The sequence below is a fragment of the Atractosteus spatula genome, chromosome 20 (genome assembly GCF_055471065.1).
Source record: "Atractosteus spatula isolate fAtrSpa1 chromosome 20, fAtrSpa1.hap1, whole genome shotgun sequence".
NCBI lineage: Eukaryota > Metazoa > Chordata > Actinopteri > Semionotiformes > Lepisosteidae > Atractosteus > Atractosteus spatula.
Window position 1 is genome coordinate 16,200,596 of NC_142725.1, and position 11,037 is coordinate 16,211,632.

Below are 11,037 nucleotides of genomic sequence, written 5' to 3' on the forward strand. Positions count from 1 at the left end.
ACTCCTTGAGCCAATTTCTTATTTCAGATCAGCAAAGGCTTGATTTCCGCAGCTCAAAGGACTGAATAACACGTCAGTCAACGTTGCCCGTTTTATTGTAACAGTTTGCAAACTGAAGGCTTTTCTGCCACTGGAGTTTTTCTGTGAGCCACGGCTCCCAATTTTGAGCAGCCGCTGTGAAGCAATTTTTTAAAAATTAAAATCAGTATTTTTTACACCCTCCCTGATCAATAAATCCCTTTACAACTCAGCAGAAAGTGCCTAACAGAGCCCTCAAGTGTCCGCGATGTTTATTCAAAAAGTCTTACCTTGATTTCTGACTGTGCTTAATTCAGGGTGAAAAAAACTCTTCCTAAAGCAGCACAGCACTCAAAACTTTAAATAGAGTGATGGATTTCAACAGGATTCTGCCTGACAGTCTCTCCTGTAGAAGCTTGCGCCCTGACAACATATGGAAGAACTCGGTAACTTCAAAGGATACCCAGGTAAAGGAAGAAAAGCTCACAGAACCTGCTGCTGTGAAATCCTCCCCACCTTGATGTACCACAAGGCACCACGGCCCACGTGTGTGTTGGGGGGGGGGCACCTGGATCACCATGGCAATTGCTCTCTGTGTCTCCCGCTCCCCTGCGGAATCGGGCAGTAGTTGCCACCCCAGTGTAGCGAAGGGAGGGCACCCGCGTTGTGCTGTGCGCCACAGTCACTTGGCATTGAAGGGCTGACGCACCATAACCATTGGATACAGTCTTTCACCACATCCCAGGAGGAAAGCACGCTGGCTCTTTTTTTTTTTATTTTGATCAATCTTTGCAAACTAAACAAAAAAACAGCAAAACGTGGACCTCTGCGTACATCCTTATTTTTAAAGGCACTTTAAATCAAAGTGCACGTTGCTGGCATGGATAAGATTTTAGCAACTGCTCTTCATATTTTTGAGTTTTTCTTGGTAAATTTTCAAAGCAACTCATATTTTGATGAACCAGGGCCACAAGGGAGGACTCTCTTAAGGGGTAAATCTTCGAAACAACAACAAAAAATAACACGGTTTCATCATCCGGTATTAAAAATCTTGGCTAAGGACTCTGTGTGTGTGCTTTCTGCAGCATATACTGTGTGAATATATGCACCTTTATTTAGTTTTGCTGCTTATTCAAATCTAAACCAGACTAATAAGACATTATTTACATCCATTAACATACAGATGACAGCTGCATAATACATTTAATTCCTGATTAACATTTAAACTGGTGAAATAACAGTGTTTCAAGGGGAGATTCCTAATACATACTTTCCCCAAACTGCATAGTTTTAGCTTCGTCAGTGCCTCTCTCTAAAGCACTCCGAAACCTCAGCAACTTCAGGTCAAATCTGTAGGCAGTTCCAAAGTCAATCAGATACAATATGTCCCTAAGGAGCCCTCATTTTAAATGCCAAATTTTAAATTTGCAGCCCATTTCCCCTTAACCTCAGACGAGAACTCAGTGCTTTCCACTGAGCCCACATTGAGCAAGCAGGCATGAAAAATGAAGCAGTGCTCTTCTGACTTGAACAAAAGACATTCTGCAGCCTCCATGTTAACCTGCGGGATTAGGACATCAGTAGCCTGGCTGATGGCTGCAGCAGGAACCTGGGAAAAATGTTTTAAATTCCTCTAATAGCTGGTGTCTAAAAGAAGGAGTTTTTGAAGGATATGTGAGAAAAATCTAGCTGCCACTGGAATAAGCTGATCGATGTCATGTGGGTGCTTCAATATTATTTAATTCTAAATAAGCTCATTTTAACGGAAATAACTCCTTTTTGTGTTCACTTCAGAGTCAATTTCTTGTCCAGTGGGGATGGCAGATTATTTTACCAGTAACCTAAGGAAAAGACTTATTAGGAACCCGGGAGTGAACTCAATTGAAGTTTTGGTAGCAGAGATGAACCCTCTGCCACCTTAGGCTCCAACTACACATGCGTACACTTTCCTCTGCAGATAACTTCACGGTTTCACGATAAAATACAAAACTGCCGGCACTCAAGCCTGTCACACACATAGTACCCGCGCACGTCCACGTCAAAGGCAGGTACATGCACATCTCAGTTTAGGTCTCCCCGCAAGGTCTTTCAACAGCCACGACCACAGCTTGCCCAGCTCGCCCACACTCGTCCGCTCCGAGGGAGTCGCCAGGCCCTCAGACGGGATGACGGCCGCGCCTCATGTCCCTGAAACTCCGAAGCTTTAACCTCGTCACCCCCGGTCTCCTCGAAGGAGTCTGCACGTCCTCACATCTCCTCTCACCTTGAGCAGTGTCAGGATTACCTAGCATTTAGACTCAATGCTCCTTCATTCCTTAAGACTTATTAAGAATGCTAATGAGCTCGGAAGGGGCAGTATGTCCCTCTCTTTCCCCGTTTCTGCTCCCTCTCTCTCTCCGTCTCTTTTTGCACCGTGCAGATTCCTCCTTCAAAGGCACCCAGGGCAAACTGCTGCAGGCAAAGCGCGGCGCAGAGCCGGGACACCGCGGGTTTGTGCAGCCGTCGCCACGGCAGTTCGCTAATTCTTCCCCTTTATTGTTATTATGCCAGTTGTTTCTTTGTTAATTTATTTATTTATGATTTTTTTCCCCTTCCAGACAGGCCAATGTCAAGGGAAATGACAGGCAAAGCAATTCACCCCGCACCTCAATTATACTGGATTTCTTTAATGGTCGATCAAGCATGAGAAAACGATTTTGCCCAAGCATTGAAGAAAAAAAAAAGTCATATTAATAAAAGAAAACACGAAAGCAGACGTGCTGGTCTGTTATGAGAAGTGGGTGGGGTAAAGGGGTCAGTGGTACAAATAACTTATCACTTTGAAAAGTCACATTCTTGCACCCTTTTGTAGCATCTGCTAACAGTAGGATTTTGTTTGAGGTCAAGACAAGCGTGTGCTGAAAAAAAGACAGCTCTAATTCTGAGCTCTCTGCACTAGGCAGAGGTCTGCAACAATGACGCAGAATCTGGAGGCAAACCACCTACTGCCCTGCTAAGAAGAAAAGAGAGAGATCTCCTTCTTCTCAGGGGTATTTCAAAATCAATTTATTAGGTAGTCCATGAAAAAGGACCAGCGAGTGTTTTTGAGCAAGGCTTATTTTCAGTGATTAATAGGGATATTATTACCCAATACACTCTTCAATAACTAATCAAAAGCTTAAGAGTTTCTGTACTGAAGGCAATACACTTTCCAAAGTTGCTTAAAAAAACGATACAAACCACTTAACTGTTTCTCAGTCTTCCTCTGAAGTGGTGGCTCCACAGTTGAGAATCAAGACACAAAACAAAAAAGGACAGTAGAGTCAATATAGTCCCAGGAAGAATCAGATAATAATGGCAAAACTATAATACCAATCACGATTTTTATAGAAAGAAGTTCTTCCATTTGGTTCCTTCCCAGTACCGTGCTGGGTATCAGTTTATTTTAAATTACAAATGTTATGCTCTTTACTGCTGGACCTGTTAAAAGAAGTACCATCATGTAAACACAGACACAACCGGTATGAACACATTCTCAGAGCCATGTTGTCGGTGTTCACAATGGAATGGTGACTTAATTGTGAATATATGAAGCAAAATTAAACAAGACTCTGTGTTTACCTTTATTTGCTTACCCAAATAATACTGTATCAATGGATTTAGGACTATTCAAATTGGCACACCTCCTGCCATGCCTACCCACCCAGCCTGAAGGTGATCCTGGCACCACATTGCCATCCAATACTAATTATGTACCTAATGTGAAAACCCAGAGAGCCTTAAACAATATTTGCTTTATTTATTGCTGCTCCTAAAGGAGCATTGCTGTGTCTGAGAAATTGAACTGCCAGTTTCTATTTAAAAAGCTCTAAAACACCTTTTGCTCCTACAGTGCGAGTTTGCAAGTTTGTTTGATATCTTTTTGTCTTTTTAACATGATCAATCACGTTCACCCCCATGTTGGTGGGAAGGAGGGGGGGGTCATCTTCTCTGTATGATATCCAGCCTAGCAGAAATAGGGACTAATGTAGCTAAAGCTTGAGCTACATTCGTCCCAAGGATTAAAACAACACTTGTTTAAGGCCGACTGAAAGAATTCCTCTGCTTTGCATTTTCTGACTATAACCCCCGTACAGTCACAAATGCACAGAGTACATGAATTCATTTTGTTAGATTTAGGGAGCTTCATTAACTAATTGCTAATACCACCTTAATTAACATACATCTATGCATCAGTATCAGAAAAGATCCTGGCCCATGTACACTGGTATACCGGTATAACCACTATTATTGTAATTAGCATTCCTAATCAAGATAACAAAAATTATCCTTCCCATGAAACAAAAAAAGATTCTTGCTTTTTTCCAATAGAGCACAAAACACGCCAAGTTCCATGGAATTAATGAAAACAATTTGCAGAACTAAAACACAACTCTCCCCTTGCAGTGGCTTCACAAAGCAATTATGAATGCTTAAGTAAATTAATAAAGAAATGAACGGAAAACATAGTAGTAGCAGTAGTATTAGGAAGTTAAAAATAACTTGTGAATAGCCCACTGTACTCAATCACCACACTTGAGAAAACCTCCAGCAAATCTCTGAGGAGCAAATGTTCCACACTTTAGGAAGAGTGATGGAGACAGGAGACTCATGCAGGAATACATCTCCGGACAGATACAGCTGGGCCCCAAGTGTTCATGCTGAAGGGCATGACCGTACACACTGAGCACATGTACCAGCATCTTCAGAACACTCCACTGTGAACCCCAACCTCCTTCACAGTGGACAAATACACCCTTCCTGTTCAGTACACTGAGCGCATTCAGGCAGAAAGTTATTGTACCCCTATAACTCGCAAAACACCCTTAATTCTCAAAGAATTATCACGATAAAACATTCAGCTAGGCTCAGGATAATAAAACAGTGCACTCTGGGTTGTAACAGAAAAGATGTTCACAAATGTATTCAGTGTAATAATGATATTTTTTGTTAAAACTATACTTTACTTACTTTCCATTAAAGCCACTTCTAAGTTCATCAATTTACTTTCATTTACCCCAGCAAGTGGTACAAAAGACGTTTCAGTTAATTATCTAAAAGAAGATACAGGGCGCAAATACTGACACCAAGGACTTCAGTTACATATTGAAAACAGAAATGACCCGTCAGAAACAGGGATGGAATGAAATCTGAATGACTTCTCACTAAACATTCATTTTAATTACATAAGTCTAACTCTCTTTACTTGTTTTTTAGATAAAATCATCAAGAACTGTAAAAAAAGAACCACCTGTTTTGTGAAAACACATAGATAATCCCTTTTAATCTGTGCATTGTCCACTGAAATAAATAAGAGCATTTTAAAACCGTCAACCGTGGAGTAACGCTCGGTGCACTATGGTGACAAGTTGCTATTTCGGTTTTCTCTTAAAAACTTATTATTAAAACAGCATCGCTTGTTCGTAACAGATCAGAATACCAGCGCTGTAACCAAACAAATCTGCATGGGTTTTTTTGTAACGACCTTGTCAGGCACTGACTACAAACAAATCATACACATGATTATAAAAAAGAGACTATCTTGACTTATTTGAAAAATTGTTTCATGTTGTACCTAATGTTCTAATGTCACATGCGGGGTTTTTTTAAAAGAGAGGGAGAGATAGCTCTCCTTGAATGATCTGTTTAACCAAAACCAGAGGAGGGAAAAAAGAAGTCATTAATTACTTATGTGAGCTATTGCTTCAGAAAGACAATAAACCTTCCTGGTCGCCATGGATATGACATATTTGCTCTGAAAACAACACAATAATTAGCAAAGGCGAAAGATCCGAAGAGAATATGCAAACTCCAGAGCTTAAAGCTACAGTGCTACTTTCTGGGCCCTTTTTCTATTAGGAATAATAGCAAATTGCATGTGGCACAGATAAGGTAACTAAGATAAGCTTTGTAATGGGAATGATCTTTGTGTCCTCTGACTCAATAACACAACAGCCCTGGAAAAAAACAGCGCGTTTATATTATCGCCTTTAGAAAAACAGTAATAATGCACACACATATATTTTAACGTTCTGAGAAAGTTTTGTTGTCTGGTTTATTTCCTATAAATATTTTTGTTTTTTCTTCAGCAGTGTCGTAATTGCGAATTTGCAAGGGACCCGTTTTTTCAGCGACAACGTTCAGGCTCGGAATTTCATTTGCGTTTGGCCACTTTAAAAAAATATAAAAACTGATTAGGCAAAACGTTTTCTCACCTTTACCACCGTTCTCACATTATAGGTGAACTGGAAAGGTTAAATTAAAACGACAGCGAGCCTGCATCTCACTGTGTGCATGTATGTGCACTGTGTAAAGACTGTACTTCGCATACTGAATTTTATTCCACAATATACAGGCTAGGGTGTGTGAAATTACTATTAACAGGCATTGATTACCATTATCGAGCACTGTTTCAACATCCACACATTAAAAAAAATACCCATTTCAATGTGGACTGTAAAGAAGACATCATGCGCGTCTTACGACATTTCTAATTTAACATACATTAAAAAATAAAACTAAAGAAGCAAATATTCCAGTTTAACTGTAAAGAAGGGATGGATCTAACTCCTTTATGATATAAGTAGGGTATACAGTTAGGTACCTTGGACAGCTTAATTAACAAAAAGGTGAATAATGCACTTTTGGAGATATAACGGTGAAATTGAGACTTAAGTGTTACAGAATGTGCTGCCTGAAAACAAGAGCAAGGTTTTAAAAAGTCGCAGTGTGTATAGGTATTCGTGGTTGGGAGTTAAAGGCAGGCTAGGGTTATGAACGGGATATGAGCAAATTATCTACATGTCAGGGTGTAAGTGTCTCTCTCGAAATCGCTCAGATCTCGGTTAACAAGCTCCGACGTTAACAAAAATAAAGAAGTGATCTTGACAGAAAAGGTCATTGTCCCTTTAAACGTTTTAGGGCATATGGAGTTTGAATTTCTCAAAAGAGATCAGTTTAACGTCTCCATAGAAACCAGCAACAGATTATCATCAACAGAATAAATAACTCTAATAAATTAAACAAAAGGAAAACGATCTCAGGAAATTTGATTACTAACTTCCAACAATAAACAACCGCCGAGCGCCTGGCGTTAACGCGGAGATAACTTTTCGGATATACGCTTCGAAAACTGAAAGTAAAGCTGGTTCAATTGTAATTTAAGTTCTCTTACCACTTAAATGAACTGGGAGATATTTCACAAGTACCGGAGGGTCTCTATATATTTAAAAACGTCAACGGTCAACGCGAGTAGCCTGTATTAATATCCCACAGAAGCGATACCGGGTCTTGTCGGGGGATAAATAGCACGATTTCAGGGAATTCGAATTTGCACTTGCTGAGAGGAAGGGCTGAGGAATTAAGGAAAACGGCAGCGAGTGTTAAATTGAAGATTAAATTCGCCACCGCTCCTGGGGACAGGATAACTTGGCATTTCTCGGAGCTTAAACTCTTCTCAACGTTCGCTTTCAACTGAGAACACCGTTCGTTGAAGGTGGAAACAGATCAATTTCTGTACTTACAAATAAATGATTAACTTGAGCAAAATTATCTTCCGCATTTACTTCTACGGCGTGCATAACTTGGCGCAGTAAACATCTGAATTCGCCCGTGCTGCCCCAACAATTCTCCTGTAGGAGTAGCTCACAGAAAACAGCCCACCCACCGACCACCAGTTAGATTCCTCACCACGACACCTGTTATGTCCCCCAGCAAAAAAAAGTCTCCGAAACAAAAAAAGGATTTAAAAAAAAAAAACCCCAACACTTCGATTAAACCAGCCGATGCAAATTACCAATCGCGCAAGGGGGTAAGAAACAAAAAGAACAACTTTGCCGAACCGGGTTGTTGCCATTCCCAAGGACCGCAAAGCGAAAACATACCACTATTCGCCGAGACACAGACACAAATAAATAAAATAGTTACAACAACAGCAGTTAACTTTCAATTTTTGTACGGCATCCCGCTGCTCGGCGTGAAATCACCCCCCTTCCGCGCTGGGGCTTCTCTTAATTTTCTGTTTGGCACCAATGAATTATCATCCGGCGGCGACTATACAAAGCCAAAAGTTGCAATAAAGTCACACCTAGTTTTTTTTCCTTTCACCGAGTCTTCTTCCCCCCCCCTACACACACACACACACGCACGCCGTTCAATGTAACAGGCTCTTTGCTTTTCGGAGGGTCCTGCGACGTCCCCGGTGTTTTCCTCCCAGCAAGTTTGGAGCGCACGACCTGCAGCAGCGGACTCGTGCTCGGAGCCAATGGGCTGTTCGTCTCGAGCCGCTCTCGCGCTCCGGCTGCGCCAGGAGAGGACCCGGGCGCCGCTGGCGGCGAGAGGGTCCACACGCCCCGAACCGGCCCCGAAACCCACTGACCCGCACTGTCACACCGACACGCCGGGGCACCTCACATGTCACAGGCGAGCTTAGGTGCACCAAAAGTCGGCGGAGAGAGGGGAAAAAAAAAAAGAGAGAGAGGGGGGCAGTTTAACGCTGCTCCGCGTTTGAGGTATGAAGTGATATTATTTGTAAAAGGACTGTACAGTAGGTGAGAGGAAAAAAGTCTTACCTGTACTTCAGCGGCTTTCGGTGACTTTCCAACTAAAGGAAAATGTGTGTTTAGGATGGACGTTAAGGGAGCATGCGTGATCAAAGTTGCCTCATTTTTTTTCCCCTTTCTTTCTTGTTTTATTATTGCATTTTCCTATTTCTAACACGGGGCGAGCAGCCGGAAAGACCCGCCATGGATACCGCTCCAAACTGGGAAGAGGAATCCTTAATTGAATTTTTCAGTTAGCAGCAGCGGCGACCTGGAAAAGCCGGAGCGGAATCCGGAGGGGGGATCGCAAACGTGACAAGTTTCCCTTTAAATGCTGGGGGAGGCGATTCTCGGCGCTGCAGATTTATGTAGTGTGTGTAAGGAACAGAAGTCAGGCTTTCCCTTTCTGTTTAATCGGGAAAACATCCCGACCTGAACCGATAATTACTCGGGATAGAACTCCACCTTATTTACAAGTCTGACGATGTTTGCAAGAAATCCAATTTAGAATGACCACGTTAAAAACTACTGTTTTGGAACTACAGTAATGGTATTTTAATGGCGTTCTATTATTTCAGACCAGACAGCTCTGTACCGATTTCAAAGATGCGTGACATTAACTATTTAAAATTCTTATTGTTCTAAGATAACTTTGTTTCTTCTTTTTTTTTAAAAGATTTCCACCTGGAATAATGTCCCCTCAAACATACAGAATATTTTACTGTTATAGAGAAAGTATGAATAAAATAAAACATTTTAAATGTTTCCCCCACGATACACCATCTGCAGCGTTAAATATATTGTGATTAGTGCATTTTTTAAAATCCTTCTATTTCATTGGATAGTTGTTAATTTCATCAGAGCAAAAGGGAAGATGATCGTGTTCAGTCCCCTTTCCACACAATGTACAAGTTCTGTTGAGTTGAGCAAAACTGCGAAAGAAATTATGGCAGCCTGGATAATTGTTGAAATAGAATATTTTCACTTCCCCATACAAAAACGGAAACACGCAGTGGAGGTAATTTTTCAGAAAGCATTTTCAGGTTTCTAAACACACCCTTTACAATGTTTCAGTCCCCAGATACTGTACACATCAGGAGCGTCAGATGTGCTTTCTTAAAAAAAATGGCAGAGACAGAGAAGTGAGATGCTGTCTTGCAGGTCTTCATTGGGTCTGACCTTGTTTTATCTGCGACAATACCGATAATAATAAAAGATTTAGCAGGAGTTACATGTGGAGGTCAGCTATTTGTGACAATTAACAAACAATCAAGTCTACAGCTCAAAATTCTGCAGAGCCAAGAATTTCAGTCATCTTGGAAAAGAAAAAAAAACTCTTTTGGAACATTTTAGCATTATGATGATGCTTTAAAGATTTGATAAGGATCTGCTGGGACATGCTACTTTGTGTCCCTACAGATCTGGCTGCCTGGAGCACTGGAAAGCAGTTCCTTGCAGACCGGAGCTGAAGGAACATCACCAGCATGCAACAGAAACAGGAAGTCACAGGCAGTGCAGGTACTGTATGACCAAGGATAAGGATCTGTTAGCCGGTGTGGCTTGAAAGAATCATGTTGAATATTCTAGTCCACACGTCTGTTCTCTTTAAGCATGTGTGGTACATAGTCAGAATGAAAGGAGGAACATTAACAGTCTTTGCTGTTTTTTTTACTTATCAAAGAATGACATGAATTTTAACTTTAAAAGATCTGGAAGGTTACAGTTGTGGGGCATGCGGTACCTTACACTGGTGAAGAACCTTTCCATTTCCCTGCTGTAGGTTAAGGCTGATTTTTATATAGAATATAACAAACTGCATATGCTTTATTAATTATCCAGCATGGCATATAAAGGAACCCAATGAAATTAATGACCATGTCTTTTTCAACTTGATGTATAATTTTGCCACACACAGTAATCCATGTATGTTACACTTGTAGTGGAATTTCAGGAGCCTAGCCCACAGAAATAAAAAAAGATGTGATAATGTACTTTAAGCCTGAAATTTTCCTTATCTGAATTCTGCAGTCCTCTAACTATTGACAAACAGATTATTGCCAATTAGCAGTTTTTGTAATGCGCTGTGTTCTACATAATACAGAATCTCAAATGAGATCAATGGCATAGCTAACTATCCAAGCAGGTAGTACTATAATCCCTGGGTTAGAGATATTTGAGTTTACAATAAACTGAGAATTTTTTGCTCAAAAAGTAACTGAAATGTATTGTGTTGCATGAGGCACCTTTGCAGAATGGAAAATCAGAACAAAGTTTTATGCAACGTGGGACTATGCTATAAATAATTGTACTACTCATAATAATTTAAAACATCAATAGATATTATTTGCTTGTAGAGCTCTATTTATTGTAGTGCTTCACTTCTTTGGCAACCACCAATCCAGAAAGTTCATGAAAAGATACATCAGCCTTTAAAAGTAAAATGAATTTGACATCAGAAATG

General features: G+C 40.7%; 1 protein-coding gene across 1 annotated transcript in view; it reads right to left on the bottom strand.

Moving 5' to 3' along the window:
* Positions 1 to 8,767, bottom strand: part of casz1 (castor zinc finger 1) — a 239,029-nt gene extending 230,262 nt beyond the window's left edge. Inside the window, exon 1 of the mRNA XM_088938209.1 lies at positions 8,607 to 8,767. The gene's annotated coding sequence lies outside the window, so the exon portion shown is untranslated. The remainder of the gene's footprint in view (positions 1 to 8,606) is intronic.
* Positions 8,768 to 11,037: the final 2,270 nt, after the last annotated feature.